We start from the raw sequence: 14946 nt of genomic DNA on the forward strand, positions 1-14946 counted from the left end.
GATTGATTCATGAATTTAAGTTTCGCCCATAAATGTTTTCAAGTTGTTGTTCAAGCAAATCGTTAACTAAATGTTTTTAATAACAAACACTAATGGATCAATGTGTCTACGATAGTAAGCGACGAGAGTGTAAATTAAACACATGTTGCACGGATTAATAATATTGGATTTAACAAAATATATCTATTATACATGGAAGTCGTATCTGATGATAAAACATTACGCCATTTTGACATTCTATCAAAGATAATTTGGAAAGCTTACAATGGATTTTATCTTTATCGTCTTCTCTTTGGTCCAAAATCATTGGCCAAGTATATTTGTCTATCAGTAAACCATACGAAAGAGAAATTATTTACTTTAATTTCATTAACAAACATTGGATTCTACGACTGAAATGGTGGAAACTGTGTGGCGTTTGGGGTGTGATTGTTCTAGAGTGTGAGATAATGCGGCGGTGGTCATGCGGCATGTCAAGTAAATGCAATTATAATAATTGGTGGTAAGTTAAAAAGAAGAACAAACATTGGTCGATAGAACGGACTTGTGACTTAAAGACAGAAAGAATTTGAAAAAGTCACCTTAGTTCTTGTAGATAACAAAATGGTAGCAGACCGACGGCAAAATAAAAATATTTGTGTTACATTCCATATCAACAACGAAATCTTATCGCAAAGGAAGAGCCCATATTTTAGGCGTAGTCGTTAAAGATTAAATATTTAAATTTACTCGAATATTAATATGACAGTCAAAGAGATTCATGCATACGACTTTCTAGTATCAAAATATCTGCACTGGTTTCCCTACTTTTTCGTCATACATATGTATGAATATCTATGTCAGAAGAGGACTACAAGTAGCATTGAATCGTAGACATCGTTGCCATGTTTCATTATAAGTTCAAAGGTTAGCCGGTTTGATCTTTTAATGAGACTTTGCTCAAGTATTATTCTCTGATGCATAATGCACTTGAAGAATATCATTGCCAGAGTGTAAGTAATCAGCGTCACCCAGAAGGTTTTAGTTGGACGCGGCAAGGTGAGAGCTCCCCAACAAAGGACCAACAATGTCGTGGGCAAGGATATTATTAAAGAATTAGCCGCTTGGCGTATAAGAACAACCAGGTAGCAATTCAACTCCCTATTCGCAATTAATGTGTGGTAAGCATTATGGTAATTAAGATTTATACAAATTCATTGTGTTCAGGTGTGGTAAAGTCATCGCCTTTCGCTTTTCAAAGCACTCTAGAATCCTTCATAGGTCTATTAAGTTTACTATTTGTTAAAAAAATAAAGTCGCAAGTTTAGAAACACATCTATTATTGGTAAAAGTAGGTAATCTCCATCTTGGTAAATAATTTATGAAATTAAAAATGGCCTCCATAGTACTTTTTAAAGTTAATTCGACAATTGCAAGAGCGACGGGAATGGCTTTCTTTACCTTTTGACTGCAAACAATTTTAGAAAATGGTGTTAATAAATATGAAAATTATTTACCAGTTTTTAATTTGTTAAGGAAATTGTAATAATAATCTGTAATTCATTGCCTAATCGGTTTTTTATTATCATTCCATTTTTCGTTTGGTTGGTAGTCCACTTAAAATATGCAACAGGTTCATAATTTTGTATATGCCTTGTTCCATATACATATGAGCTTTATATGGTATAGAATAACTCTTTTATGAAATGTTTAACCCGTTTTTTTTATCATTCATTGAAACAGGATTTAAGTAACTGAAGTGTTCACATATGAATATAACATATGTCTTGGATTCATTAAGCTCCCATTTATGGACTTAATATTTCTTTATATTTTGATTATGTTAAACTGTTTTAAAATCCCCAAAGTGTGAAGGAGGCGAAAGAAACTTGGTGCCAAAACTTTGATTTACCAAAGTTGGCTCTTAAAGTAAGTGAGTATGCTTTCTTTTCATCTCGTTCCAGAAAAAACTGAAAACTGAAAACTGTGAATACCCCTAATGTATATCTGTATCCAAATGAATACAAACATACATATATGTGCATGTATGTTCATATATGTGTGGACATGCGCTCTGTTTGCCTCTGCCCCAGTTAATGGCGTTGACGTTGACGTCGTCTTTCACCTCGATTGAACACACTGAGGCCATCTCTGTGCCATGACACGTCGCATTTGATGGAACACTCTGGGACAACAGAGTCTCCTGCATCAGTTATTAAAATAAAACTTTTAAATGTTTCACTGAAAATGTTCACCAAACTTTGCTATACAAAAAGTTCCTAAAGCTTTAGTTACAAAACACTCAAGCATTTTAATAAAATATATCCAATTATTTCGTGTCGATACCAATTGAAACCATGGAGTTTCTTTATAAGCATAAGCACAATAGACTGACATATCTTGAGTGAAACAATCTACTAACATTTTATCCTTGATTGAGACCAAGTCTTAATTGTTCGTAGGATTGTTTGGACTAACTAAAGGAACTAAATTCTATAGATTTTTCGACTTGTGTCACAAACTTTCTCCATTTTGGCATATACTTTCTAAAACATTTTCAAAAATTGGTTTACAGTGTAATTTCTCAATTTTGTCAGCGCCTCCAAAATAAGTTTGCTTATATAAATATTTGATGAACCAAAAAAAGTGAAGTTCTGTAGGAAGAAAAGTAAATATTAAAACTCTTTTGACCAATAATTCAAAACATTGAATTGGGAAGCCTTCAAAGTTAAAGTTCTTAAACTTAAATATTTGCCAAATCATGTGCTTGATGTTGACGTAAGAGAGGAAAATGCGATGTTTCAACATTCTAAATGCAGAAATGATTCCGTGCCATATCAAACTTTCGTTTATTTCATCTGTCTCACCTGTGAGACTTATAGTTTTTTGTAAAATCAAATTTGATTGAAAGAAGTGCCGAGGTGTGCAATTCTTAAAAGATACTCTAGAAGCGAATGATTGGTCTATTTCTGGATGAAAAGAAGTATTCACACTTTGCGGACAAAATAAAAGTGACCCAGTTGAGCCACATACATATGTTTGTATATTGTACATAAGTAGGCTCTTAAAAAACACGCAACTTGGCTTTTGACATCTTTGCCTTGCCGTGATATTAATAGAACTACATTAAAGTCAAGCGAAAGTGAGCTACAACATTAAATATAAAGATACCCACACAATGATTTGTCGGAAAACTAATATAAGTATTGCAAAAGCACAGATTTTGACATCTCTGCAAAAATTTCATCTATTGGATTTATGATAGAAGTAGAGGGAAGAAAGGTTCATCTATATATAAAAAAGTTATAAGTTAATTAGAATTTCAAGCATTTTCTACGTTTTATAGGCTTATTTCCTTTAAATATTTTACAACTTTAGAGTTATCTACCTAAATTCATCGCATAAGTTAGTTATTTGCATCTTAAAGATATCTCTTTATTATTTTTGCTTGTATTTTTTGCTTAAACAATGAAGTAAAGATTAAAAGCCTTTCTAATTGGGGGGGTGCTGGTCCCATCACGTCAGGATTTGGATGCCTATTTTTCAACCCAAGATGCCCTGATTTCACAAAATCTGGACGTGATGGCCAAGTACCAACAACTAAGTATGCAGTCAGAATCAGTGTACACAAATCATTTAAGTTAAGTTAGTTATGTTGTGTCTTGTTGCATATGAGAAGAGTAGTTAAGGAATAAAACTGACCATCTTATAAACCACACTCCTCGATGAAGAGCACAATAATGCACTCCAAACATAAAGGGTTTGACTTAGATCCAACATTTAAAAAAAGACCCCTCTAGAAATTAACTAATATATCTAAGTAAAACAATTGCAGATATCTACAGCACGTCTCGGGAAACGATTGACACGTATAATTAGAAAAGAAAACATACGAAGGACCAATAAAATGATGTTATTATAGCAGACTTTATCACACGCATTCCCAAATTTCCAGGACTAAATCAGCTTAATAGTGAACTTTCCATGATTGTTTGTTTGAATAGAATGGTTTAAGTTCGATGTCAATATATCCAAAATGAACTCTTTGACTTCTCAATTCGTCGGAATCGGTCCGCCTACCGACTCCTTAAATCGCTTATTTCCTCATCTCATATAACAATTTAACCGATTTTTTTTAAATGTACAAAAGATCTCAGTCTACAGTTCAAAGCTAATTATAATTATTGCAGCATGATACATATCACAGGTAAAACAAAGTCAAAAGCTTTAAAACTTTAAAGAAAACAATAATTGAAATTCGCTCAATCTTATAAGGATTATCCTCAATATGTCCTTAAACTACAGCAGATTCATAAGTTGCAAGAAATTCTGTCTACCAAGAAACACTTTTTAAAAGGCTGACAAAAAGAAACTTTACATTAGTACTTCATATAAAACTTATAAAAAACTAATCTGAATCTGAAATAAATAAATGCAACGAGTCGGAACTTCTTCTTTAAAAAGTGTTTATTTATTACCTTTCAAAATTTATCCTACTTTGAGATCCTAAAAATAGACAAATCTCCCCTAGGCAAAAGTTCATTCCTACAATTTTTAAGATTAAGACGAACCAGAATACTGAATTGAAAATGAACTATACGATGAGACTATTCATTTTATTTGGCACATTATTACTAAATCAGATTCCTATAGACTGGCAAACAAATTTCTTTTCTTCGAGATGGCCATTTCTAATTAGTTTGGTTTTGGTTCTTGAACCAGGCACGTGTTGCCACTTCCCCTTGCAAATATCCTGACACTAGACGCCACGAATCCTTTGTCGTGACCATCAAGAATTCAAATGTGAATCACATTCAGCTATAGTTATGAAGTTATAGGGTGGAAGGGCAAACAATAATCGATAGATGCGAGGCGAGCACTTCGGTAGCTGGAACACACAATGGATGTGTTTATATAAAATATCACAGATGAGAATTTAATCTGTCGCACCTTTTTTCCGGTAAAATGTTGATTTACGTACACGTGTATTTCGCTGGACTTTCTTTTCTATTCTTTCTTTCTTTCTATGCTGCTTTGAAATAATGCAAGCGAAATATTAAGCAAATATTTTTTCACACATTATCATCCCCTGGAGTAAAATTTATTCTTGACGTCTGGTGGTGTCGTTAAGCACTAAGTGAAATGATTGGACAGCAACAACAAGCATCCAGAATCCAGCATCTACATACATACATCATGGACGTGTATGATGTACTTACCTCTCCGCTATATAGTAGGTAGTATGTCGAGAGAAATCACAAACGTTGGCAACGGCTACGTTCAACTTAAATAAATAAACTTACCCCCAAATTTGATGCACGTGGCAAAAGACACGTGCACACAATTCAGGTTAAGCCCACGATTAAATTAATCGCTGATTAGTTACGGACAATATTACAAAGGAAATATATAAAAGGCTCAATAAAAAACACCAGCTTCTTGAAATATTTTAAAATATTTCATATTCCAAACAATCGACATGGCTAAATATTTTCTTGGAATGAACAAAATTCAAATATCAGTTAACAAAACAAACTCATAGTTAAGCCGTTTAACTTTTTATGGGCTGTTGAACAAAAGTTTAAAAAAAAGGTTGGACTAAAACGACTAAACTCAATCCCGACCCAAATTTTGATTTTTTGCCTCTCAAATTAAATGCTACAACAAAAGAATTCAGTAAAAATTAAAACCTGGTATTAAATTCTATCAAAGCTCCTGGGCAACGGCTGGGGGGAGGAGAAAGATTAAAACTTCCATGCGCATTGCGGGTATCTGTAATGGAAATGCTGTACAGGGGGAGAATATTGTGTGTGTGTGTGTTTTTTTGTTTGTTTGCAGCATAAATGGATATAGCAATCATTATATTGTATGTTTTGGCTAAAAACTACAATAACAAACGAGAATCCAGCTGAGATAACAGCTAAAATTAATAAAAGTCTCCAAGAGGTTATCCTAACTGATAGGAAAGTAATGTATCCCTATCCTTTCTCAGCGAGGTGTGTGAGTGGGCCTAGCAATATGATATGACAAAGGAAAGAGGAATTCTTAAAGGATTGCATGGATTGTGGATACATTGGTTTGGGTAAGGCAAACCACATGGTGGTGGTTACACACAGATCCATTGCGGTATCTTAGAGTTTCCACAAGTTTCCCGAGCTTATGGTATGTTTGTAGGAGAATATCTGTGATATAGGATATAGGATTTTTAAGGATACATTCTTATATATTAACTCAATGCAAAGATTATGCCTATTAATGGAATTTATAGAAGAGTAGACATTACAATTTTTGATTATAAAGGATTGAAGGCATTGCAGGTCATCGGACAACTCACTTTGTAAGGTCGACCGCCAACTGAGACTCAGACAACTTGGATTATGAGATTGTTGCGCTTATGAGATCATCCTTACATTGATTTGATAACTTCCTCAGGCAATGGCCTACCCAAAATGCCTTTTCAACCCCCTTCCATCTATGTCTAGCATTGTGCTCGAGTCCCGGTGAACCAGTGAAAATCCCTTACACTAGGGTGCATAACAATGTATCAAGTTGGCATTAACACATTGTTAGATAATCTGAAATATTTGGGACTTAGCCTCATGGGTAACTAGTTATCATTTTCCTTTTGAAAGTCTATGTTTATCATCGACCACTGCGGATACTTAGTGGCATTTCTCTACTAGTTTTAACGATTTGGTTGGATAACTGCAATTTTGAGGTAAAATAACTATATATACATAGAGTGGGGGTTGTAGCAATTCAAAATATCAATTTATGTATATGTATTTATTTGTAAGAATCTCGCAAGTGAGCCACTATTATTAAGTTAAAACTTCTGGTTAGCTTCATTTGATTAAGTAGAAAGTTCATTTTGAACCTTTTTTGAAAATTTTAACTAGTTCAAAAGTTATTGTCAGCCTAACTTTATTTCGGGGATTTAGATCACTGTCTAATTTGAAAGTTTGGTCATGAATGAAAATCGGCCTAAAAGTAACATATTAACAGATCTGTAGAGTTAATGGGTTTGCCGAAGTTCATCAGACTGTATTTTGGCAGATTTCTAACCGATTTCAAAAAGGTATATCTCTATTAAAGTTCAATTTATAATTTTTTAAAATGGCATTAAACATTTATACATTTAAAAAAAATTTTTGCCACAATTGGTCAAAAATTCAGTTCTCGAGATTTGAATGCAGATTAAAAGACATTATTCTAACTTGAAAACAAAGATTTGAACTTTTCAAATACTCCAAAAATTGATCAAATTAGAGCTAAATAAAATTAAAGTTTATTAGAATAATTTGCTTGGCATTTATTGTCTTATTGCTTGAACGGATAACTTACTTATTTGTAATTTGTAATACCATTTCAAAATTCAATTTAAAAGCATTAAAATGAGATATTACTTTTAGAAATTGGTTAATATATGACAAAGTTTGAGTTTTGCAAAGTTTAAAGTTATTGTCAGTTTTTCAGAATTTTAGAAATTAAAATTTAGTCAATTTAACTATTTTTGCCGAGATTTTCTTTTCTTGAACAATGAATCAAACTTTCAGTGATTGAAAATATTTTAACAGAGCTCCAAAAGCGAGGGACCCGTATTATTAGCTATTATTCTACAGAAGAGGGTATCTATCAATTGTTTTAAGTTTAATATATTTAGTTTAAAATTTACAAATTGCCTTGCTTTAGTTGCCTAATTTGAGTTGAGGTTAAAGCTTAACTGATTACTATTTGATTAAGTTCCAGGTCAGTGGGTTATTTCTTTTTGAAAAATCTGTCCATCTAAACTTGATAGTCCGTGATAAGTTTATAAAGTCTATATATGTATGTATGTATGTAATGAATTCTAAGTACTTCTGCTTATTGTTCAAATATGAAATGAACTAGTAAGGACTTTTTTCCAGCATCCTGGAGTAGAGTATAAGTGCCTACGTATGTATGTACGAGTATGACGAAAAATTTTCCCACCCTGTCGCCTGTATGAAATTAATTTCATGATCGCAGCAGGACATGCGTTTTCAGTTGAACGATTATATAAGTTCGATCCTTAAAAGTTAAATTACATTATAAAAGATGCTGGCAAATTAAAACATGCAGAAAGAGCAACCAAGAGAATAAATAATCATCCCCACATTTCAAGAAAGTGAACAACAAGATGCAAAAAATAAAACTGAATTGAATGGATAATAATTGTGACAATAAGGGTGTTCAGTATATTTCTTTGTATTTGTTATTTCTTTAGGTAAAATCCGAAAAGTGAAGGAATGCATGAACATGAAGTGATTTTCCCACTAAAGTCCAGTTCATGGAATTCATATAAGTAGATTGACTTTTAAACTGAAAACTGAATGCAATCATGTGGATAACATTTAAAAGTGAAACTATAACAATTAAGATTTCTTTGATAAGGAAGGGGTCGATTAAGGTAACCCTGACCAGTAAGTTAAGGCTATATCTTTCTTCTTTGGTTGAGTGATCGAACTTTTAAGAAACCAAGTTCATTCAATAACTGCAATTGGAACATTTTAAAATTCTCCTTCTGCATGAGGGTGAATTCCAGCCAACTTTTATGGCTCAATTGCTACTCGTACTTATATACTACCTTCATATATGTATTATTATAAAATGTGAGCTCAGAAAACCTTCTTTCGAATGGCATAAAAACCGCCATCGTCGTTGAACGTCATAAAGCTCACGGAACAATGGCATTGCTCTCGAGTACCAGCATCTGAAGAGTTTGAGAACACGGGCTTGAAAATTATTCCAAGCGCCAAGGGCTCGTCCCATCGAATACAAAGTTTTAAAATTTCGGAAAAATCGTCAATGAAGGGGCCGATGCGAAATCATAAATCGTTTTTAGGGTTGATAGACAGAAAATGTGTAGAAATAATTGTGCTGACATGTGGCCCGTTGCCGACAATAAATTGTACCTGAATGAAAGAATGAATGACATGAATGGGAGAGCTCGATAAAAATAAAATGTTTTATTATCTCAAAACATGTGTATAATAATAAGTCACAATTATGTCTGTGCTTAGAAGACAGAAATCATGAAAACCAAATTAAATGGTAGGTAATTTGGCAAGAGATTGTGACTTAAACATCCAAATTTTTCACAACTCTTCTAGGATTCATGGGATATAATCACTGGAAGATTGATTGACTCCCCATTATCATTTTAATTGGCATCCTTGTACCTCTGATGCTGATTTGCTACAGATAATCGGATCAATAGTCTGCGGCTTTCATCGAAGATGAGGGAATACTTAGGTGTCTGATGAGCTTACCGACGGTTACTTGCTGCAGTGGGCTTAAAAAGGGCTTAATACAATTTGGCCAAAAGTTTACAATGTTAAGTGGGATAAAATGAATACATGTACACATTATGTTTAGTGGTCGTAATGAATTGATGTAATGCCAGTGCATATGCAAATTACCCCTCAGTCCACCAGTTTTTATACCCTTGCAAAAAGGGTATATTAATTTTGGTCAGAAGTGTGCAACGCATAGAACGAAGCATCTCCGACCATACAAAGTATATATATTCTTTATCAGCACGACGAGACGAGTTCAACTAGCCATGTCCGTCCGTCCATCCGTCCGTCCGTCCGTCTGGATCAACGCAAACTCCTCCTATACCGTAAGAGCTACAGAGCTGAAATTTTGCACGTAGGCTTGTATATACTGCAGGCGTTGTATATCTCGGATTCAGCCGGATCGGACCACTATATCATATAGCTCCCATACAAATCCCAAAGTCACGAACAGTGACTTTTCTCAATAACTTCGTTATTTTCTATGCTATTATCGTGAAACTTAATATTAGAGAGTTTACTACGCCTATAAGCGACTATGCCAAATTTGATCAAGATCGGGTGACTATATAATATAGCTCCCATACAAACGACCAAGTCACGAACAGTGACTTTCTCAATACCTTCGTTATTTTCTGAGCTATTGTCGTGAAACTTAATATTAGAGAGTTTACTACGCCTATAAGCGACTATGCCAAATTTGATCAAGATCAGGTGACTATATCATATAGCTCCCATAGGAACGATTGGTCGAAAACAGTGACTTTTGTAAATAACTTCGTTACTTTTAACGCGATTGCTTTTAAATTAAACATTTCTTAATTTAATATATATGTTAATGACTGTGCCGAATTTGATAAAGATCAGGTGACTATATCATATAGCTCCCATAGGAACGATCGGTGGAAAACAGTGACTTTGATCAATATCTTCGTTATTTCCTATGATTGTAGGCCTTTCTTTCTCAAGCTTAAGCCTTTTTAGATAAAACGTTCTTCCACATTGATGGCTAATAGGTAAGGATAGAGTTACCAAAAAAGTTGCAAGGGTATACAAACTTTGACGCGGTCGAAGTTAGCCCGGCCCTCTGGTTTTTGTTGTTTTCAGTTGAATGTAAATGAGTTAACATCATAAAGTAAAGTGCCCAAGGCAAGAGCTAACAAAATGTATATTTTTGCTTACAAAGGTTTTTAAGCAAAAGTTTTTACTTTGAAACCTTCAACTTAATCGGATATTTTAAGAATAAAAGGGGTTGACGTTTAGATCTAACAATATTAATCATTTAAATATTGTTAAGTTTTCCACATATGTACTTATATAAGACACACACACACACACACACACACACACACACACACAGAGACATAATTTGGTTCATAATGTTTTGTTCCATATCAGACTTCAATGCAACCGCAGGGAGGAAGGGCCAAGCATATTTAACAGCATGAAGCTGAGCCACTTGAAAACGTATTACAGGACTCAGGATACTATGACCTCTCCTATATAAGTTTCGAGTCAATGCATTTTTATGCCTGCAGCCTGCAGCAGTTCATTGATTCATCATTTATTGATGGAGAACTATTTGGTCGACAAAACTCACCCTTTGGATGGATTACTTTATACGAAAGTTGGATTCTACACAAATTTCATTCATTTTATTTGATAGAAGAAATATTAATAAAAGTATTAAATGTATTTTAGTTAACATATTATGATATAATAATTGTATTTTAAGCTAAATCCAATCAATTGATCGATGGTAATTTTTAAGATACAAATTTGCGGCTACTTGGCGGAATCCTAATCATTTCTGATTCGGATCATAAAATAATCTTAAGGAAAGGTAGCTTAATTATCTCTTCATGGGTAACAGGTTGTAAGAAGTTCAAAAAATGATAATGTGGGGTAATTTTTTGTTTTTAATTATAAATAGTTTACATTTGAAACAGTTGAAGTTTCTTCTACAGTTAAAATTTGCTTTGAATATCTGCGAAATATAAAGATTATCTTTCTCAGAGCCTTCTCTTCAGTTTTCATAAGTATGGCAGCTATATAATAGGCATAGTCATCTTATAATCTTTCTACTTCGGGTTTCTTAATTAAAACTTTATATATCTACTTTCATTCTACCTAATTTCAATCTTTATCCATATAGCTCCCAGCACTTTAAGCAAATAAGTTTGGATAGATAAGATAAGACCAAGTTTTTCAATTAAATATAAACTATAAGCTTAACGGAATGTCCTGGGCAGATTGTGCACTGCTCGAAGGATTTAATATGCATTAAATTTGATCGATATTTATATCATTCTGACTGAACTATCCTTAAACAAAGTTTGTATTTATTATTTTAAAGATTTTAGTTAATATTGGCAGCTACATAAATAAATTCAACTACATATATAGACACAACCACACACACTCAAATATAGATAGGTCTGTGTGTATGTGCTTAATGAGTTTTGTTGTTGTTGTTGTGTCCCTGATGACCATATTTTATACTCATGATTACGTTTCTCTTTTATACGCGTGCTTATGAGTGTGTATGTGTGTGGGGGCGTTTCTTTGAGGCCAACCAATCAGAGAACACGAACATATGCTATGGTGTTTTCTGCTCCACCCCCTCATCAACGCATTAAAGTAACGCCCATTGATTTTTTGTGTTCGGTTCATTTAGTCTGGGCCAGAATCAATATGTGTATGTATGTAAGTATGTATACGTGGAATCAACAAAGAAATACAAATTTCATGGCGCCCAACATAAAGCTTTTACCCATACATACTTTCTAATAATTAAATTGTTGTTGTTAGTTTTTTAGAATTCAAGTTAAAGGCCAATTTACTGGGCAGTTTGCTACCCATGGCAACATAATCCATCCTTCTACTTCACAATGAAATATGTAGTCCAGTCGGTGGCCGATTTAAGTGCTTGTGGTGAATCAAAGTCAAATTGCTACTGTCGAACCGACAGATACAGAATGAATTCCACATAAAAACCTCTCCTCCGAATGTCTTTTGTTGTAAACAAAAGACGAAGTAACTTCAGTTAATCGTGGCTTTAAATTATCATGATGAAAGAGATAAATATAATGCAGAATGTGCCAATTGTTATCTACCAATTGTATGTTCATCCAAGTGCTAATTGACCCACACAGAAGAATAATTAAAAGATAGGATAAAGAAGTAATAGGAGTTGTTTCCATTTGTTTTTCTCAAGATTTGTAGTATTTCAATTTAAAACTATGATGAATTATTGCTACCGATTCGAAAATAATTTGATTTAATAATTAAGAAGAAGTTTTTAACTGATTCCATTCGTCATGTCAACAAAAATGTCACTAATCCGCCATGTTGTCATGTAAACTAAACATGTTGGCAATCCGCCATGTTGCTATGCCATGTTGCCAAGGCCCCCCACCCCCCAAATGTTCCTCTTATCCTGCTTAGAATATTCATTGAATAATAATTGGTATATAAGGTTATATTAAGTTCAATGAGTTGATCAAACATTTTCTAATGAGTTCTTTCAAAAATTACTTTTAAAACTGGCAATAGACAAAAAAAACTCACTACCTTTCAGCTATTTCAACATTTTAAAGATCTTCCCAAAACACAGAGATATACCTAAATTCTTGCTTCGTGTTGGCAATCAGAATATCCCCGACTTTTTAATTGGTATAGGGTATAATAATAAGAAATCCAAAGGTAGGCAGCCCACACTTGAAACAACAAAGACAAACGCAAACAAGGGCACAAATGTAGACAGATTCGTCTACGGAACCCTCTGCAGTTATCTTTCCAAGAATCCTTCAGCTTGCCTAGTTTTGTTGAAGTATTAAAATCAAGATACCCTGCAAAAAGTAAGTACAAATAATACATTTTGGAACAATAAATAAACATACTGATGGGCTAAACTCTTCTGTTAGATCTCTAATTAGTTTGAGATTAATCAGTATATGGAATGCTTATTCCCTATCTTCTTATATATTGTTGACAGAAACTTGTGCTCCATAATTTAAAATGGTCTAAAAAGAGATAACAATGTGGTATATTATTGAAAGGACCTTCTCTGAAAATTTCATTGCTCTTTCTAATTAAAGAAAGGAGTAATAATGATGCTAGAGTAGTATTATAGAGGACTCAGAAGACTCAGTTTTTTATATGGTACTTCTATTGAATCTTTTGCAATATTTGATGTCTTATTTTGTATCGCATCTGTCTATGTCCGATACCGATATCCGATTCCTTTTAATAATCTTGGCAAACCAAATTTGATTTACGTTTATATAACCTGTTCTAATATTTGTAGTCGAATTTCCTGAATAGAGTTTATTTCAAACACTCGCGACTGCTGTTTCGACACTATTGAAATTTCCAACAAATGCCAAACAATTTTTGTATAGTCGAGAGTAAACCATTTGGAAGAATCTACCGCAGATAAAAAATCTACCTACTTTAGGGCTGTTAGCGCTTCCTTATCCGCACGACCATCAACCGTCCATCCCATCCCATCCCATCCCTTGGAGTTTGTAAATCAGAACCGGATGATGATTTTTACGGGGTTGCGCCAATCTCACATATTCAATTCGAATCAGATACATACTATCGAAAAGGAGATAAAGATTCGCTACCATTGACAACTTATTTAGTTGATGTGACTTGTTTTTGGCTGACTAATGTGTTTTGTTGCGTTTCAATTGTGTGTGTGTATCCAAACGGCGGCCACGACAGACTGTGATATTTTGGAGGTTTCAGATTCTTAGCTCTGGCAGATACTAGATACAATCACCGAGTTGTGGATACGACAAATTTAAGTGACACAAGTTAAACATGACATTTTGTGGATACTAAACTGACAGTTTTAAGAACAGCGGATCCATGAAAATGACAAATTTAATTCATCAGGCATATAAATTACTATATATAACGTTGTGGTTAACTACAATAAATTAACGTCGTGCAGTATTTAGAGTACATCAGAACATGTCAAACACAAAAAAAGAGAGAAAAGCATCTAGAGAAAGAGGGAAAATCAAAGCCTGGTATTTGGAGTTAGTACTTGAAAGAGTACGGGTATGCATTGTTTGGTTGTGTGAAAATACAAGCTTAGAAATCATTTTTATTGTACCGAGAAGAGAAGAAGAGTGTGAGAGGGAGATGGAGAGGGAGAAGCCACACACAATAAAAGAAAATTCAACAATTTAAGAATTCCTGCAGCGTTTTTCTGAACTAATTTCGAAAAAAATTGTGAAACTTGGAGTAGCAAACGGCAGCCGAGACCGAGGGTTGAAACAGCCATCAACTGCCATTGGTGGAATTTCCTTTGTCAGGCTTGACAATTTAAATGTGCTGGGCGCAAGGATTAGTCATCTCTTTCCCACGTGCATCTGCCGCATTGTGGCCGGGCCAGAGTGAGTGAAACAGAGGCTGTGATAAGAGGGCCGGGAGTTATTATAACAGGCTACAGCCTGAAATGTACTCTCGGCTGTTATTGGCCCAGCTATGGCAAATGAATAAGCAATATTTTATGTTTGTTTTGTTCAACGAAGTGTGTAGCCAGTACGAAACACAGTACAAAGTCATCGTTAATAGGAAAAACTTATTCGAGGGCTATCCAGAAGCCATCTGAGGAGTACTCGTCAGTACTGTT

This window comes from Drosophila tropicalis, unplaced genomic scaffold, assembly GCF_018151085.1.
Source record: "Drosophila tropicalis isolate 14030-0801.00 unplaced genomic scaffold, ASM1815108v1 contig_859, whole genome shotgun sequence".
Classification (NCBI taxonomy): Eukaryota; Metazoa; Arthropoda; class Insecta; order Diptera; family Drosophilidae; genus Drosophila; species Drosophila tropicalis.